The sequence below is a fragment of the Myripristis murdjan genome, chromosome 12 (genome assembly GCF_902150065.1).
Source record: "Myripristis murdjan chromosome 12, fMyrMur1.1, whole genome shotgun sequence".
NCBI lineage: Eukaryota > Metazoa > Chordata > Actinopteri > Holocentriformes > Holocentridae > Myripristis > Myripristis murdjan.
Genome location: NC_043991.1, coordinates 28115889 through 28132893, shown reverse-complemented (window position 1 = coordinate 28132893; position 17005 = coordinate 28115889). Strand labels below are relative to the sequence as shown.

Below are 17005 nucleotides of genomic sequence, written 5' to 3'. Positions count from 1 at the left end.
ATTCAAAATGAGCAGCCACGGGCCAATGTGTTTGAAATAAAGTGCAAGAAGTAATGAAACTTGAATACAAGGCGGCTGCAGCATTCCTTATGAATTGCAGGTGCTCAGTTGCCTGATATCAAGACTAAAGTGTCACCTTGTTACACTCTGTTTCCATCTTCAGTCTGACATTGCCTTCAGTCTAGCTGATTTTTGTGTGTAAGGGGGATTTGGCTTTCTTTTACCAATAGTGGGAGACTGATGTATCCACCTCGATCTAATGTCATTTTAAATCAACACTGATCTGTTGCCATGCCAACATATTGATTTTGTCCGGGTTGGAAGAGTGGAGTTGCGTGAAACTATGATGCCAGGCGATATTGAGAAGTCACACTGTCTATGTAAAATAAATTTGTTAATCAAGGGGGTATTTTATCATCACCATTTTCTTGTATTAGCTAATATGCAAATATGCTCAGTCTTAGCTTGATTATGTCATCAACAAACACACCAATCAGCACAACGGTGCTGATTGGTGTGTTTGGTGTTTCAACCGAGAAACCACATTTGAATTGAGCAACATCAGACCTGCAGAATCATTTGAAACTTAAAAACTGAACATGTGATTCATTAGGGTGAATCAGGCTAGGTGCTCAATGGACAGTTTTAGGTAGCTGGCAAGTTGTGAAGTCCATGCTTGCAGGATTGGATTGTGACTGCAGCATGGGCCTTTTGGGTCATGAGCATGCATCTTGGCTTTAGCAGTGGTGTCTGTAAAATGTTTTGTAAAGAACAGAGCCATCCACACACAAATACATGCACATATTCATTTTGATAAAAAACACAGATATTAAAAGCATTGTTAATGCTTTTACAGGCTCAGGGTATACTGTTCATGTTATGTTCATATCAGTAACTTGGACTCAATTGAATTTGACTGAGTAAAATGGAGAGATGAGAAAGGTGTTTGTATATGTTCCACAAGACTGTCATGGTTCTGTATTTTGGACTTGTGTTTTTGCACTTTTGTTGAACTTGTGTATTCCTGGTCTCATGTTTTTCCCCCCTGACTCTGTGTTTGTGGATTTTATTCTTTGAGTTCTGTTCATGTTGTTTTTCCTTGTGTTGGGTGTAGTTCCCTTTGCCCTGCTGTGTCACTCATTAGTGTTTTCACCTGTGTCTTGTTACTCAGCCTTCTATGCCCCTCCCACTTCCCACACCTGTCCTGAGTTGTGTATCAGCTCTGATTGTTCTGGTCCCTCCCAGTGTTTCCCTCAGCCTCTCCTCTGTGTTCTCCAGTCTTGTGTCCCAGCCCATTCCCCATGTGTTTCTTGTTACTTTATTAGTTCCTTGTGTATTTAAGTCCTGTCTTCAGATCAGTTGTTTGTCTGGTCATTGTCGTTTCTATGTGTGTTTTCCTAGTGCTCCTAGTAATCCAGGTATTCCTTTTGTTCCTTGTGTTTATTTACTAGTTTAAGTTATTAAAGTATTTGAATTCTACAATGCAACCTGTTCCATTTGGGTCCTCCTGTACCTCAACACATTTGGAACTTCACTGGTGCAGTCTGACCAAGTTAGAAGCCCTTAAAGAAGAACAGGCTGTCTCCGCCTGTTCTTCTATTGCACTGCTTCTAGCTCCTCTTTATAGCACATGGTCAGGTTTCCAGAGTCAAATTTCTATTTATGCTTTGCCATCATTATGATCTCTTAAAACACCATTGCGGTCATTTATATATGAAAGCAGATATCACTAAAAAGATAGTGATTATAAGTGTCCAGAACTTGTTTGGAAGCACTATGAAATCAATGATCAGTTCAGTCATTGCCTCCTCTTTTTCCCTTTTTCCTCCACAAGCTCCATCCTGCTTATTTTTGCACCATGCACTGCATGACATTCTTACTATTAAACAATCGAACACAAGAGGCCATGTGTTACAGTAAATAACATCATGGCTGTGATGACGAGTAAAACAACAGTAAACACACAGCTTGTATACAACTGGTGTGATTTTGTAGCAACAACATTTTTGTCTCAAATAAAATGCTGAAATAAACCCATGATTACTGTTTTTAACGCAAAGCAAAAAAAAAAAAAGTTATTCAGCAAGGGATAGACTGTTTACAGCCTACATGCTACATTATATCTGTTACAATGTTACTTTCTAGCCAAAGAAGTCAAGGGCCCATACCACCTGTCTGGTAGCAATTCATTTCTTCTCCAGTTTGTTCAACTCATCTTTTGTGACCGCTATATGAGGAGGAATTTAATCAGCAATATTAAGAAGAGTAACATTTGCTTTGTTTTTGTTTTCTTCAGACTCATAATCCAAACCAAAAGTTATATTTGGAAACATATCCACTATTACAACACAGGGGCAACACAGAGAATGTTGTCCCATTTATCTGTTCTCAGTTTCCAGCCAGCTTAACAGAAGCAGGATAACCTGTAGGTGATAGATAATCAGCTGTTGGTTTGACAGCTCTTGTAGCTGAATAATACCAATAAGGTGATGGGCTTTCATGATGTTACAGTAAATAACACATGGCTCTCCACCAATCAGATTGCTTGAACAGAGACCTTTTGTATAATAGGGAGTATTGTAGCTATAGGGACACAAAAATACAGTTAGTAAGGGAAGAGGAATGAAATGGTGCCAGACTAATCTCAGTGTCCCTCTAAAAAAGTTGTGTTTACTGAATAGAGAGTGCTGTCATTCTAAGGTGGGTTGTGTCTGGGTCAGACACTAAGCTCGACCCCTGACCCTGGAAGGCCGATGAAGCACATTTCTGTTGACTGATATCTACATCATTCCCTCAACAATTGGTTTGCTGGATTTGCCATTGCATCGTTAGTGGAAGCGAGTTTGACACATCCTTTAGCCCCCTGGCTTTTTAGTGTAATAGGCAGCCATGAGCATTGGAGAGGAATAATGTTGCTTAATGAATTGGCTATTGTGTCAAATGGTGGTGTCTTACTGTAGCCATGCCCCCTTCCCCACCCTCTTTTCAGCCATGACAACTGCATATGTGTCATTTGTGTACCTGTAAATCCATGTGGAGATTCTTTCATAATATGTGAGTATTATGTGAGAATTTCTAGATAGGAGTATGTAAGGCACTTATGTGTATATGTCAGATGAAAAATATATAGAGAGAATACAAATACACTCTGACACTCAAATATTTGCCAACTTTGATAACTCCAGCCCTTTGAGAGTCCAGAAATAAGGAGATTTTCAGAATGCATTGTGGCTAACTTCATATGCATATATTGTATCTATGAGACAAACTATTAAAACTGCATCAGCATCTTTTAATTTGTAGTAGGTTATTGTTTTTGGAAAAAATGATACATATTTCACTTTTTATTCCACATAGCTACAGCTTACTAGAATTACAATCTGACACTACATATGTGCCAAATGAGCGTAGCTACTAAACACTCACTAATTTAAAGAGTTGTAGATGTCACACTAGTATCCTACCTTACTAATACCCTAAAAGGGTAGTGTTATACTTCAATCAAGTAATACTTTGGCAGAATAATATATATAAATATTAGTTTGAATGTAAGACTCAAGGACTCACAGCCAACACAGATGCAGTCAATCTGCCTATTCGGCATATAGAACTGCCAGTTATAGAGGTAAGGTCACCATGGAGACAGATTTGAGATTTCTTGTGTTGCTGTTTACAATATAGCAGATGGGCAGAAGTTTTGAACCTTCATCAAAAACCACCATGAGTGGGGCAGAAAGTTTGAGGTCTCTCTGGAACACTTGGAGGGTTGCCGTCATGCCACAAAAATCATGTTACCATGCCTTAACTATAAATACTTCCTGTAAAATACATGTGGCTAGCTAACCAAGAGATTATGACTTCATCAGTTATTTTCCTGTGTGAGAAAGAATTTATTTGTGCAACCTACGCTTCCCTGCAATCACCATATTCTACTTTCTGGTAAATATTCATGAAGACGTTAGAGATCGCTGTGGTGTTGTATTGATCAGGTATTTGAATGCCTGAACAGGGTGTGCATGCATGGAATATCCCACTAGGGGCCTCTGTGCAACCACCAACAACAACCCTGCACTGCCAGCAATCTCCATTTGACCTTGTACATTGTATATTTGCCCCAACAAGCACCCACTCAGTGAAGGGCCCACCCCATCAATAAGATTAGGCAAACAATACTAAACACTGTTCAGTGTATAACTGATGTGTGTGTGTGTGTGTGTCTATATATATATATATATATATATATATATATATATATATAGTGACAATATTTGCATTTACAGAACATTAATAACAATCAAAGGGAAGCCTATCAGCAAAGACATTCTGTGTGCCAACATGTGGCATTCAGATATTTATCACATTATTTTCACATCAGACATTGCATATAACTAAATACCCTGTTCCCTGTTTAATGTACTGTGCAGTTTGAATTGCAAAATTTTGTTGAGACTAGAGTCTGTGCAGTTAACATTAGTGCAGGTTCTGAAGAGGTCACTGTTCCCTACTATGGCAAAAGTTTGCCTGCATGAGCGCTTATTCTAGATCAAATGAGTCAGATATTACAAACATATCTGTACATTACTTCAGAGGTTTTGTGGCTCCAAGGCATGTTTCCTGTATGCCCATCTGGTAAATCACACATGAGGAAGTGAGTCTTATATACAAGAATGAATCTTACAATGTAGCATCTATATTTTTTGACAAGCACCACCACTCAATCAACCCAGGCCATGTTGTAAACAAAACTGGAGAGGGCTAGTGCATTCCTGTTGCTAAGGTCTGTATAGGCTTAATGACTCAAAACTCACCTGTTCAAGATAGCCTACTCTCTGTAACTGCTTTGCTCCATTTTCCATTTTTTTTTTTCTTTTTACCATGTGTAGCTTTTATCTGTTTTATCTGTTGTTTTATTGTACTTGTTTTATCTTTGTAAAGTGTCCTTGAGTGTCAAGAAAGGCACTTATAAATAAAATGTATCATTACTATTATTATTATTATTATGGTTAGGCTTATGATTAAGTCTCCTGTAGTCAGAGAGTAGATGAGTATTGATTGGTGAGTAGTGCACAGATGTCAGAGAAGACACTGAAGAATTTAAAACATTCTCAAACACAAGAATAAAACTCAGATGTTTTAAAAATTAGTTTTTAAAATGTGAATTACAAGAAAAGAAAACACTGCAGTCCAAAACTAAAACAAACTGTTCACAAAATAAGCTTTGTGAACTTTGGGAACATTTGAAGCAACAACAAAATTGACAACAGTCTGGCTGAACTAGCATTACTGTGAAGACTGAGGAAATTTCTCCGAATAGATATAAAAGGAAACAACAAAGTTTAATACAAATTAGTTATGAACAACAATCAACTCTTCTACACATCAAATAAATAAAAAAAAATTAGAACAATTAAAAACTCATTAGCATCAAGTCAAGGCTACTCCTGTGTCAGCTGTGATGAGCTGGTTGAGTTGCTGATATCAAGTGTAAAGTCTGTATGTAGCACTTCCCTAATTTACACAGATATGACTCTAAAAACTGCAAGATCACATGCATAACCACAAAACTGTCTGAACACTGTCAGAATGTCTGAAATAGTTCCTAATCACGACACTGCTGATCATAGTCATGCTAGACACAATTGTTTTCAGACTAAATAAACAGTGCTTGAATTATTTTATGTCTCACTGATTTTTAAAGTGGCTTTTGATAACTTTCTTAGATTGGAGAATACAGTATATGACAAATGTCAAATGTTGTAGTGGGGACCAAAGGTTATAGCATAATAAAATCAATAAACGTCAGCAGTTTGCAGAGTGAGGAGGAAAGCTTGTCAATAACTCTCCAGGGAAAGGAATCGTTCAAGGAAGCAGCTCATCACCAGCTCTCTGCAATGTATGCATGACAAAGTAACAGTCGGTATGCCCTGGCCTAACCCTGACTGATAAGACAGTAAATTTGTTACATACGTCAGATGTCTCACTGTGCACCAACAAAGCTCGGCACCTGCTTGAAAAATTTATTGAAACATTTTTTGCAAGTAAAAAACAACATGACAAGCAACATGTTTTGTTCACTGGTTGCAAACCTGATGAGGATACACTGAACAACCAAGAGTATCACAGACTCAAACACTAAGCATACAGCTGTACCCTCCTCATAATGAATTTTTTTTTTTTTTTTTTTTTTTTTTTTTGTGAAATCATGCACATTACTACCCTGTTAAGTAGAAGAAATTCTCTCAAACACAGAAGCCTGTTGCTGTCTGCTGGGCTGTTCACACCAGAATGGTAAAAATCACGCCAGCAAAAAATAAAAACAGTCCTAGTGTTGCAAACGTCTCACTGGCTTCTGTTTGTGCTAATATAGCATTATCGAAACATAAAATCCTTAGAGGACTTGCATATTGTTTTTACAAACCTATAGCTTACTGTACAAAATAAAACATTTGACAACATTTTTTATCTGCCTCACACAATGCTGTGGGATCTGGGTCCTTGCAGTAGACTGAACTAAACACCGAAGAAGCTCAGACCTCATGAAACTAAACACTGATCAAAGGAAATCGTCATCCTTAGATACTTTTACCCTGAGATAATGTCAATTTATCATGTTCAGATTAATGCCAGACCTATGAAGTGTTTATTTATTTGTAATAACCACTGTCCCTTGACATGCTTACTTTCATTAAGCAATGTCCAACATTTACCCATTCTTTTGACAACCCCCAAAAATATTCATGAAATTGTTGCATTCAGCTGTGGATTATACACAGACAGAAAAAGCAATAGTGACAGTGTGTTTCCAGGGGAGAAAACGTTAGGGTCAAGTCCACGTTTTTTGTTACTGCACCACATTATTGACTATTAAAGGTGCTGTCAGATGATGAATAGGTGTCTCTTTCTCCTCTACCATGGGTTTCCCTTTATGATTATTGAATGTCAGTAGAAAAATGTCCTTGCTCTTTGGCTCTAATAGACTTGAACCAAAGCATGATATTCACTTTTAATGTTTCAGATTGTTGAAACATTTTCTATAGTAAAACTTTTACAGCTGCACTGCAAATATCTATGTATCTGCATTTATCTGATGTAATTTCTTGTATGTTTGGCCAGCTATCTATAAGAAATAAAATGTGCCACCATATTAGCCCAGAAAGGCAAGCTACAATTGTCAATATGTGTTTTTTCAAACAATGTGACAGTGGTATAGGACAGATTTTTTTTCAGACTCTAGGAAACCCTTGAAATGCACCTCAAGGATTTAACAATTTATCAAACATCACCTCAACCTAAGACCAGCAATGATTCACAATTTTAATTCAGATTCAACAAAACTGTTTAATAGCGAAAAGACACTTCTACTCACTAGAAAAAATAAATAAATAAATAAAAAAATAAAATAACAAAACAAACTGAATGTCTGTTTGTCCTTCAGTGATTTGGGCTCTGCTGAATTTATTCATTCTGACAAGACTGAATTATGCAGAATATAAAATTCAAACAAACTGAAAAATAAATAGAATATTTAAAAGAAGCTATTAGAAATCAGCTCAGTTGAGTTAACAAAACAACAAATACGACAGTTCAACTGAAACAGCTCCATTTTCTTCAGCAAAAACCTAGTGTTATATGATGAATGCAGATTGGCAGAGCATCCCTTCACTGTCAGAGACGCAAAGCAGAGGGACAGGTCCTGACCAAATAATCACAGTCCAGCCACAGAAAAAAGATAAGTAGAGTCCTGCCTAACAAAAGACCAAAGATCCTATGGTCATTTCTTGACAGGTGAGGGAAAGAGAAAGGTGCATGTTTTCTTAAGATCTTACATGGGGGGAAAAGGAAATGTGGTTCATAACTTTTTAACTTTACCAGTCTAGGCAATGGTAAAAAGAATGTTTTTCACTAAGCCACAGAAAACAAACAACAGTTGTACAACAGTTGTACAGTATGTGACTGCCTGTCACAAACAGATGGGTTGTCTAATAATATAACTTTTTTAATATTACAGAGAAAGATTAAATATGTGAAGTAATAAGCAGGATATTCTGATTAGCCTTTACCTTTCTCTCATGCAGTTGGGGATGTAGAACCTTTTCTTATGTTAACTGTTTACTGTCTTGAGTCAACATCATTCTTCTGTGGCTTCTTTCAGTTTAAATTTAGCAATGAAAAAGCAATGCAGTGCTTGCAGTCAAAGCAATGAAAGGAATTTTGGAGTGATTACATCACAATGTTGAGCTTATTTTGCTTCTACGTGCAGCATACCCCCCATATTTGCTGTTTATTTTATTCTTATTATGTTCCTGCCAAATGTATTTTCTTGTTCATGCCTCAACATGAACTCCTTAGATTTAGAGATCTACTTAGGGTAACTCTAAAATTAAGGAAAAGGAAAAGTACCAGGTGCTCACAGTGGTTAGGTACAGGGTTCCCGCGGGGTCTTAAAAAGTCTTAAAAGCATTGAATTTATGAATTTGGAAAAAAATACCTTAAAAAGACTTGAAAAAGTCTTGAATTTTGATATCTAGGTCTTAAAATTTGTTCTGTATGTAACTTCTCCATATCGCGTTTCTCGTCAAGCATTTCATTTTGTGTGTGTGTGCTGTCTGAAGCATAGCGCGGTGAGAACAAAGTTAAAACAGCAGCACACTGACATAGATTGTGTAACAAAGTGAAGAGTTGCCACTCCGCTCTATTTTCACTAACAACAGCACACTGGCTTAGCTTGTCTATTCATAGAAGAGGTATCACTTGGGCTTATTTTTCAATCTATGTTATCACATGCATACTAGGCTACTGCTCATTCATTGGTAGCTGAATAGTTAGGTCTGTTTGATAAGCAATTTACATTTTTAAAATAATAATAATAATTTAACATATTGTTAAATAAAAACGCCAACATGATGCAGGTCAAAGACTACAAAAAGACTATTGACTAAAACTAGACTAAAATACTTACTAAAATGCCAAGACTTTTCGCCGACTAAAATGTGACTAAACAAAAAAAAGAATACAACTTGACTAAATATGACTAAAACTAGTCATTTGACACAAGACTAAGACTAAAACTAAATTGAATTTAACAGTGGTGAAATAGGCCGAGAAATAGGTATTAATTTTTGATACAAATGGTCTTAAAAAGGTCTTAAAAAGACTTGAATTTAACTTGAAGAAACCTGTAGGAACCCTGTAGGTAGTAAACTCCAGGCGAACACAAAGTGCTCTTGAATTCAAATGGATGAGCAGCTAGAGAAAAGCAACCCCTTGGGCTTACTCCAGGCACACTCGCATTGAACCACATATATAGAGAGACACATATACACTACCAGTCAAACGTTTGGACACACCTTCTCATTTAATGTTTTTTCCCCAACTGTGTCACCAGCAAAGCATCCCCACACCATCACACCCCCTCCTCCATGCTTCACAGTGGGAACCAGGCATGTAGAGACCATCCGTTCACCTTTTCTGCATCGCACAAAGACACAACGGGTGGAACCAAAGATCTCAAATTTGGACCAAAAGCACAGATTTCCACTGGTCTAATGTCCATTCCTTGTGTTTCTTGGCTCAAACAAATCTCTTCTGCTTGTTGCTTTTCCTTAGTAGTGGTTTCTTAGCAGCTATTTGACCATGAAGGCCTGATTGGCGCAGTCTCCTCTTAACAGTTGTTCTAGAGATGGGTCTGCTGCTAGAACTCTGTGTGGCATTTATCTGGTCTCTGATCTGAGCTGCTGTTAACTTGCGATTTCTGAGGCTGGTGACTCGGATGAACTTGTCCTCAGAAGCAGAGGTGACTCTTGGTCTTCCTTTCCTGGGTCGGTCCTCATTGTGAGCCAGTTTCGTCGTAGTGCTTGATGGTTTTTGCGACTCCACTTGGGGACACATTTAAAGTTTTTGCAATTTTCCAGACTGACTGACCGTCATTTCTTAAAGTAATGATGGCCACTCGTTTTTCTTTACTTAGCTAATTGGTTCTTGCCATAATATGAATTTTAACAGTTGTCCAATAGGGCTGTCAGCTGTGTACCAACCTGACTTCTGCACATCACAACTGATGGTCCCAACCCCTTTAAAAAGGCAAGAAATTCCACAAATGAACCCTGATAAGGCACACCTGTGAAGTGAAAACCATTTCAGGAGACTACATCATGAAGCTCATTGAGAATGTAGAAAGTAGAAAGTAGTAAATGTAGAAAGTAGTAAAAATAAAGAAAAAACATTGAATGAGAAGGTGTGTCCAAACTTTTGACTGGTAGTGTGTGTGTGTATATATATGCATATATATATAGATACATACATACAGTACAGGACAAAAGTATGGACACACCTTCTCATTCAATGCGTTTTCTTTATTTTCATGACTATTTACATTGTAGATTCTCACTGAAGGAATCAAAACTATGAATGAACACGTGGAGTTATGTACTTAACAAAAAAAGGTGAAATAACTGAAAACATGTTTTATATTCTAGTTTCTTCAAAATAGCCACCCTTTGCTCTGATTACTGCTTTGCACACTCTTGGCATTCTCTCGATGAGCTTACATTCTTGGCTTGATGTGAGTGTGCATGAAGTAAGTCCATGGAGTCCCTCTTCTCGACATGAGAAAGGTGCTGTTTTATGTATCACTCATTTTAATGAATAACACAGATATTAAAAGCATTGTTAATGCTTTTACAAGCTCACTGTTCATGTTATGTTTGTATGAATAATTTTGACTCAATTGAATTTGACTGAGTGAAATGAAGAAAGATGTTTATGTATGTGCCATAAGACCAGCACAGTGGAACTCCATTGGTGCAGTCTGACCTAGTTCGAAACACTTAAGAAACAAGGTGCCTAGTCTCCTGTTTATGTCTTCGCCTGTTCTCCTGTCCTTTAAGCACGTGGTCAGGTTTCCATGGTCAAAGGTTCATTTCTATCTATGCTTTTCCATCATTCCGGTCACTTAATATTCCATTACTTTCATTATATATGAAAGCAGATATCACGAAAAAAATGATAATAACCAGAACTTGTTTTGGAAGGACTATGAAATCAAGGATCAGTCCAGTCATTGCCACCTTCTTTTCCCCTCTTCCCTTCTTCCTTTGCATTTTGGCAGACTAAATGCACATTTTTGGCTCTGAATGCACATCTTTGTTTTTTATGTCTTTTATAACCATCACTTCATCATCATAAAGTAGCCATGACAATAATTCCTTTAGTTTGATTCCTCGCTCTTGCTTTTTTTTTTTTTTTGCACTCTTTGCACCCTGTTGCTGCTAGTATACATGTGCAGTACTGTACTCATAGCCAGATGTTTATTGTTATATCTTATTTATTTATTTACTTTTTATTCTTTTATTCCGCTGCACACACACCGAGACCTGGGTAACTGTGTTTCGTTCACTCATGTTTCATGGTTGAATGACAATAAAAAGTCTGAAGTCTGTCACTGCACTGCATGACAAGCTTACTATAGGAGTATTATAGATATAGGGACAGAAAAAAATAAAAATTAAAAAAAGGGATTAAATGGTGCCAGACTAATCTCGGTATCCCTCTAAAAAGGTTGTGTTCACTGTGAATAGAGAGTGCTGTCATTGTAAGATGGGTTGTGTCTGGGTCAGACGCTTAGCTTTGGATTGTGCATTTACAAACCCTCTCAAAGAGCTCTTCGCACTCAGACAGTGCTCTTGTCCTTTTTGTCAACAATTGGGACATATTTTTCAAATGATACACTCGTGGAATTTTGAGTGCCCTCTTTGAGCATTGTACAAATCTATTTCACATTACTGTGGTGTCGGTCCTTCAGCTAATGCCATGTATTGAATCAGCAAGATGTATTTTGAAAAAATGAGTTGGTAATATCAAGCTTAACAATGGCTTAAATGTATGGAAACCCCAGACTCAGCCTTTGTAACCTGCTGTATTACATTGTGTTGTAATATGTGTATTTTATACATACATTGGTGTGTGTATGCATTGCATGTTATGCACATGCACATATGAAAGAGACACACTCACACATTCACACATACATGCATGCTTTGTATGTGTGTGAGTTGGGGAATAAGGGGTAAGGGTGATGTCATATTTGATGACATCAGTGCAGACGTGCAGGGCGTGCAGATGAGAGGCTGTGGCTACTCTTAACCAACTCTCCCCAGCTACTCTGCCTTATCACTGTGGCCTGGCCAGTCTTTATCCCTCTGTGCCAGTCTGCCAGTCTGTAAGCTCTAGAAATAGCCTCAGTTTCACCCCTATCTCCACTGCCAGTCTTCCAATCTAAGCTCAAATTGAGCATGGCAAAAAGCTCCCACCCACATTCCAGTCTCACTACTACCAACCCTTTGGCTGGCCCCACTTGCCAAGTCACTTTGCCAAAGCTCTGAGCTCAAGCCTCATATTTACAGTCTATTTTCCATCAGAGCTCCAGCACGAATCCCAGTCTCCCGGCTGAACTGAGTCCATGCCCTGGACTGGCAGACTGCGATTGTGATCCCCAGTCTCAGCTGCAGCAGTGGCTGACAGGGAAGCAACACACCTCGCAGTGAGTTGACAGGACAAAGAGCACACACTCCCTCTGGAGGCACATGGGGGCTGGCCCAAGCTAGGCTGCACCACACACACTGACACATGCATACCCCCACCCCCACCCACCACGCACACACATACACACACACACATCATATGCAGACTCCTCCCAGCACAAGGAGAGAGGTGCAGTCAATCACTGACAGCAAAGGGAAAAGCATGAGAGGGGGAAGCGACTGAGCTAGAATGAGTGAGAGAGGGACACACAGCAGAAGACAGGCACGGAGTGAGCAGGACACAAAGCTGATGATGAGCCACCCAGGAGTATAGCGCTGGGATACACACATGGAGAGCAGCAAAAAACAAAAAGAGAGGGAGGACTGTGTTTCAGAGGCAGCACAGGAAGTAGGGCAGAGTACAGAGTGAGCGAGAGAGGGTGGGAAAGGAAAAGAGAGAAGGAGGGAGGTTGGAGGAGCGAGAGAGAACATCAAGAGAGAGCGCATTGTGGCGCTGATTCTCCACCCCTTGCCTTAAAGCAGCAGCAGGAGGCACAAGAGAGGTAGTTGGGGAGAGAAGGAGGAGGAGAACCACAAGTAAAATAGAGAAGGGGCTGGCAGCAGTCTGCATCGGGAGCAGGGGAGAAAATGGAGCTTTGAAAGCGCCTCTGCTCTCCACTCATCCATCCCTTCCTCCCTTTTTTTGCCGCCGTACTTGCTCAGCCTCAGTCTCTCTCTGCCTGCCTTCAATTGTTCTGTGGAATTCTGACAATGTCTGGTGAGTGTTATCCTGCTTTTCACATGTCACTCGCCATCCATTGTGTGCTGGTTTGCTTGTGTGCATGTGATTGTTTTTCCTGAATATGTGTTCCTGAATAGCAATGTGGAATCTGCGCAGAAGATGCTTCATTGAAACTGTTAAAGCTCCTCTGCCTTTCTCTGTTGTGAATTGTAGCTATGCTGTCCTCCCTTTTCTTTCCACCTCTCTATCACTGACAGTTCAATGGAGGCTGCCTTCCTGAGCATACTCTACATCCAGCATACATTCAGGATACTTAGTCATGAACACATTATTGCTTAAATCATACATCAGCTGTCATTCAGAGTGATGCATCTGTGTGAGAGATATGAAACACCATAGACAGAGTTATGTTTTTGAACGGCGACTATAGCTTATGTGTGCGACATCAGCCGGACTAGCAGGACACAAAGCTGGCCTGTGTGACGGAGGGCAGCCAGCTAACACGAATCAGATGACTGGGCCATGCTGTGAGGTCAGTCACTGATTTGGACTGGCATTCTCAGCCCTAGCCAGTAATTAGGAGGTAATTAGCAGTATCCTTTGGCCACAAGAAACGTTTGTGGCCCAAGGATAGAGACCATGGGAGAGAGTTTGAGACTCTGCTAGAGCAACAGCTAATTTCATTACAGAGACACCGTCTCTTCTGTATATACGAAGAGCAGATGAGCGGAAGGTCTACTCATAGCGGTCAGTCCTCTTTCCCTCAGTGTAGAAAGTGGTAACTTATAATCTCTTGCATATTCACGTATTAAGATAAATGGGTTTCTAAGAGATGAAATTAAGATGTACAGTCAGTCTATATGAATTAAGCCACTGTTCCCAGATATATCTTGTTATAGATGACATTCTTCTATGATTGTATGTTTTGTCTAATGATGACTTGATGTTTCCACAAACCAATTATAATAACTGATGGTAGTTTGATGTTTTGGTATGATGCAAAAGTATTTGATGTTTAAGGGGTAATTTAAGGTGTAATCAGTCTTTGTCCTGGTAAAGGCAGTATGCACTGTTTTACAGTTAGAACATGGTAAATGTTCTGACTGCATTTCTAGTCTGTCAACCACTCAAAGCGCATTCCATTGTTTGGATCACATTCACCCATTCACACACACATTCGCACACTGATGGCTGAGGCTACCATGCAAGGTGCCAAGCTGCTCATTAGGAGTAGTTAGTGGTTCAGTTTGCTCAGCAACACTACAACAAGATGTCTGGAGGAGCTGGAGATCGAACCAGGAACCTTCAGATTCCCAGATGACTGTTCTATCTCCTGAGCCACACCGCCCCACTGAGGAACATTGGTCTATGGATTATGTATGTTTTGGATAATCCATACTATGTATAATATTATGCTAAGGTCATGACATGAAATTTAATAATATAAGTATTGTTTTTGTAATGTCACACCAGTAATGAGTACAAAAAAAGGCATGTCATTTTGTTGTGCGTCATATGAAGGAAACAGATAAGACACTCATCAAGACAATAATTATGCAACTCAAGGGCAAACTTCCCCTCCACATTATGGAAAAAAGTTAGGCAAAATCCTTTCCATTATAGAGGACTTCAGCTGGATATTTATTTAGACTTGGCTTCATGGCAGAATGCTATATGCCATGAATAATCCATATATAATTGTGTGGTGATTTTATTCTTACTTTTCTTTACTGCAATATGCAGATGTGTGTAATAGCGTGACAGCTCAGCTTGTGGCCTTTTTGATAGCAGCTTGGTGTTTAGCCGTGCAGGATAAAACCATGTTCATTTTCATATTTTGCTACAAGTGTTTTTGTACGCATGTCACTCTGCATTTGTTTATGGTGGAGATGGTGATGTGATTGAAGAGGGATTCAGGGCAGATAAATATTGTATGTCTACACACACATGAGCCAGTAAGCTCATATGTGTGATTATATGCAGTCATAAGCACACATGCATATGGTTTGAGTGTGGGATTAGGTGTGCATGCAGCATGTTCCAGCAATCCTGTAGGTTAGAGATTGACTAGCAACCCATAGAATGGCAAAGTGAGAGATAGAGCTGTTAGTCATTTTCACAGCTTTACGCATGCAGCTGGAGCAAGAGGAAGAGCGGGTTAGTGTGAATGTGAGGCAGAAATGGTAAACACAGAGAGGGGAAGAAAACAAGGTGGAAAAAATGAAGGCCTGCAGTCTGCAACTGTTTATGCTCCAATATTTAGCATATTAGCTTGTCTTTCCGATATGACTAAACCTGTTATGCAATATTTAGTCAAATCCCAGAATATCTCTCTTGGTTGACTTTACGTAAACTAGTAAATATGTCATGAAATTAACAATGATGTGTGATGGTATCAAATATATGTTATTTAAGAAATTCTGCAAATTATCCGTTTTGCATGGGACATACTATAGAGATTCAAGTAATATATCAGTTAATGCCTTCTGCCACTCCTTTACATCTCTCTCTTTGCATCCCCCGCTGTGAGTGCTCTTTCTCTCTCTCTCTGTAATTACTCTGTCATAGCTCATCTCACTGATGTCCATTGATTTACTGAGAGCTGATGAAGTGGAGCACAGCATTTGGTCAGACACATGTAGCAAGGCCAGTGTGGGGCTACTCTGCTAGGGGTTAAGAGACCCTAACTACTGGGGGGCTGGAGAGGAAGGGAGAAAAACTGAAAAACAATTCATCAAAACATGCATACACCGTGCAAGCATTGATATTGTATCTGTGTATTTCTGTATGCAGTAATAGGGAAGCTTGGATAAATAGTGCTGTCGCTGTTGTGCATTAGAGGTGGCATAGTACATATATATTGTCCCCATTTGATGTATTTATTTATTTGTTACCTATCGTTAGCAGAGATGCTGTGGCAGTATTGGACGCAAACCCTAATAGGAAAATTAACCACCAACCTGAACAGCTGAAAGTGTAAGAAACATATTAGACTTGAGCCACAGTATGGCTTTTGTTAACACAAGTTTCCTCCCTTATATTTTGTGCATGTGTAAGTAAACATACACACATATGCATAGACAATAGACATAAAAAGCCAATTCCATTTTGAGTGGGTTAGGAAGAATGATGGGTCTAATAAAATCTGGTGGATTTAGATCTGCAGTGGACAGAGCTCAAATTCAAACATAGCCAGCAGATTAGAGCAAAGAAAATGACAGGCTTTGTAACAAAAAATGTTTCTAAAGGCTTGTATTCACTGGGGTTTTAATGCAGTGAAATTTGTGATGAGCGTTTATAAATTACAGGATAGAATATCAGCTTAAATCCAATTTGCCATTTCCTTTGTGAATGAAAGATGGCTGAAGTAGGCTGTGTTAAGGACATTGTCTTCATTCAGTAACATTATTCTGGATCCTCAGATTCCTGCCTGCCCGGGAGAGGATGAAAGAGGAACATATGCTGATGATGGAGCAGCATTGTGCGTTGTCAATAATTGAACCACTCATTCGCTCTGCCTGCCCTGAAGGCCAAAGCGCAGAGTCAATAGGGACAAGTGAATGTGGAGGAGAGCTCAGAAGCCTCTCTCTCTCTCTCTCTCTCTATCACACACACACACACATACACACACACACACACACACACACACACACAAATACACACATACTGTAGCATTGATGTCACTGCCCTAGCTCTGTTTTATCTGTGTGCCTGTCTCTCCAGTAATCAGCCTTTCAGAAGGCAG

The 17005-nt window shown here is 39.2% G+C and overlaps 1 protein-coding gene across 12 annotated transcripts in view; it reads left to right on the top strand.

Moving 5' to 3' along the window:
- The window catches only part of dab2ipb (DAB2 interacting protein b), a 204890-nt gene that overhangs the window by 127705 nt on the left and 60180 nt on the right, over positions 1 to 17005 (top strand). The window contains exon 1 of one of the 12 annotated variants that reach the window (XM_030064956.1): positions 12752 to 13296. The exons of the other annotated variants lie outside the window; for them this stretch is intronic. The gene's annotated coding sequence lies outside the window, so the exon portion shown is untranslated. Of the gene's footprint in view, positions 1 to 12751; positions 13297 to 17005 lie in introns of those variants that run through there. 12 annotated transcript variants of the gene reach the window in all.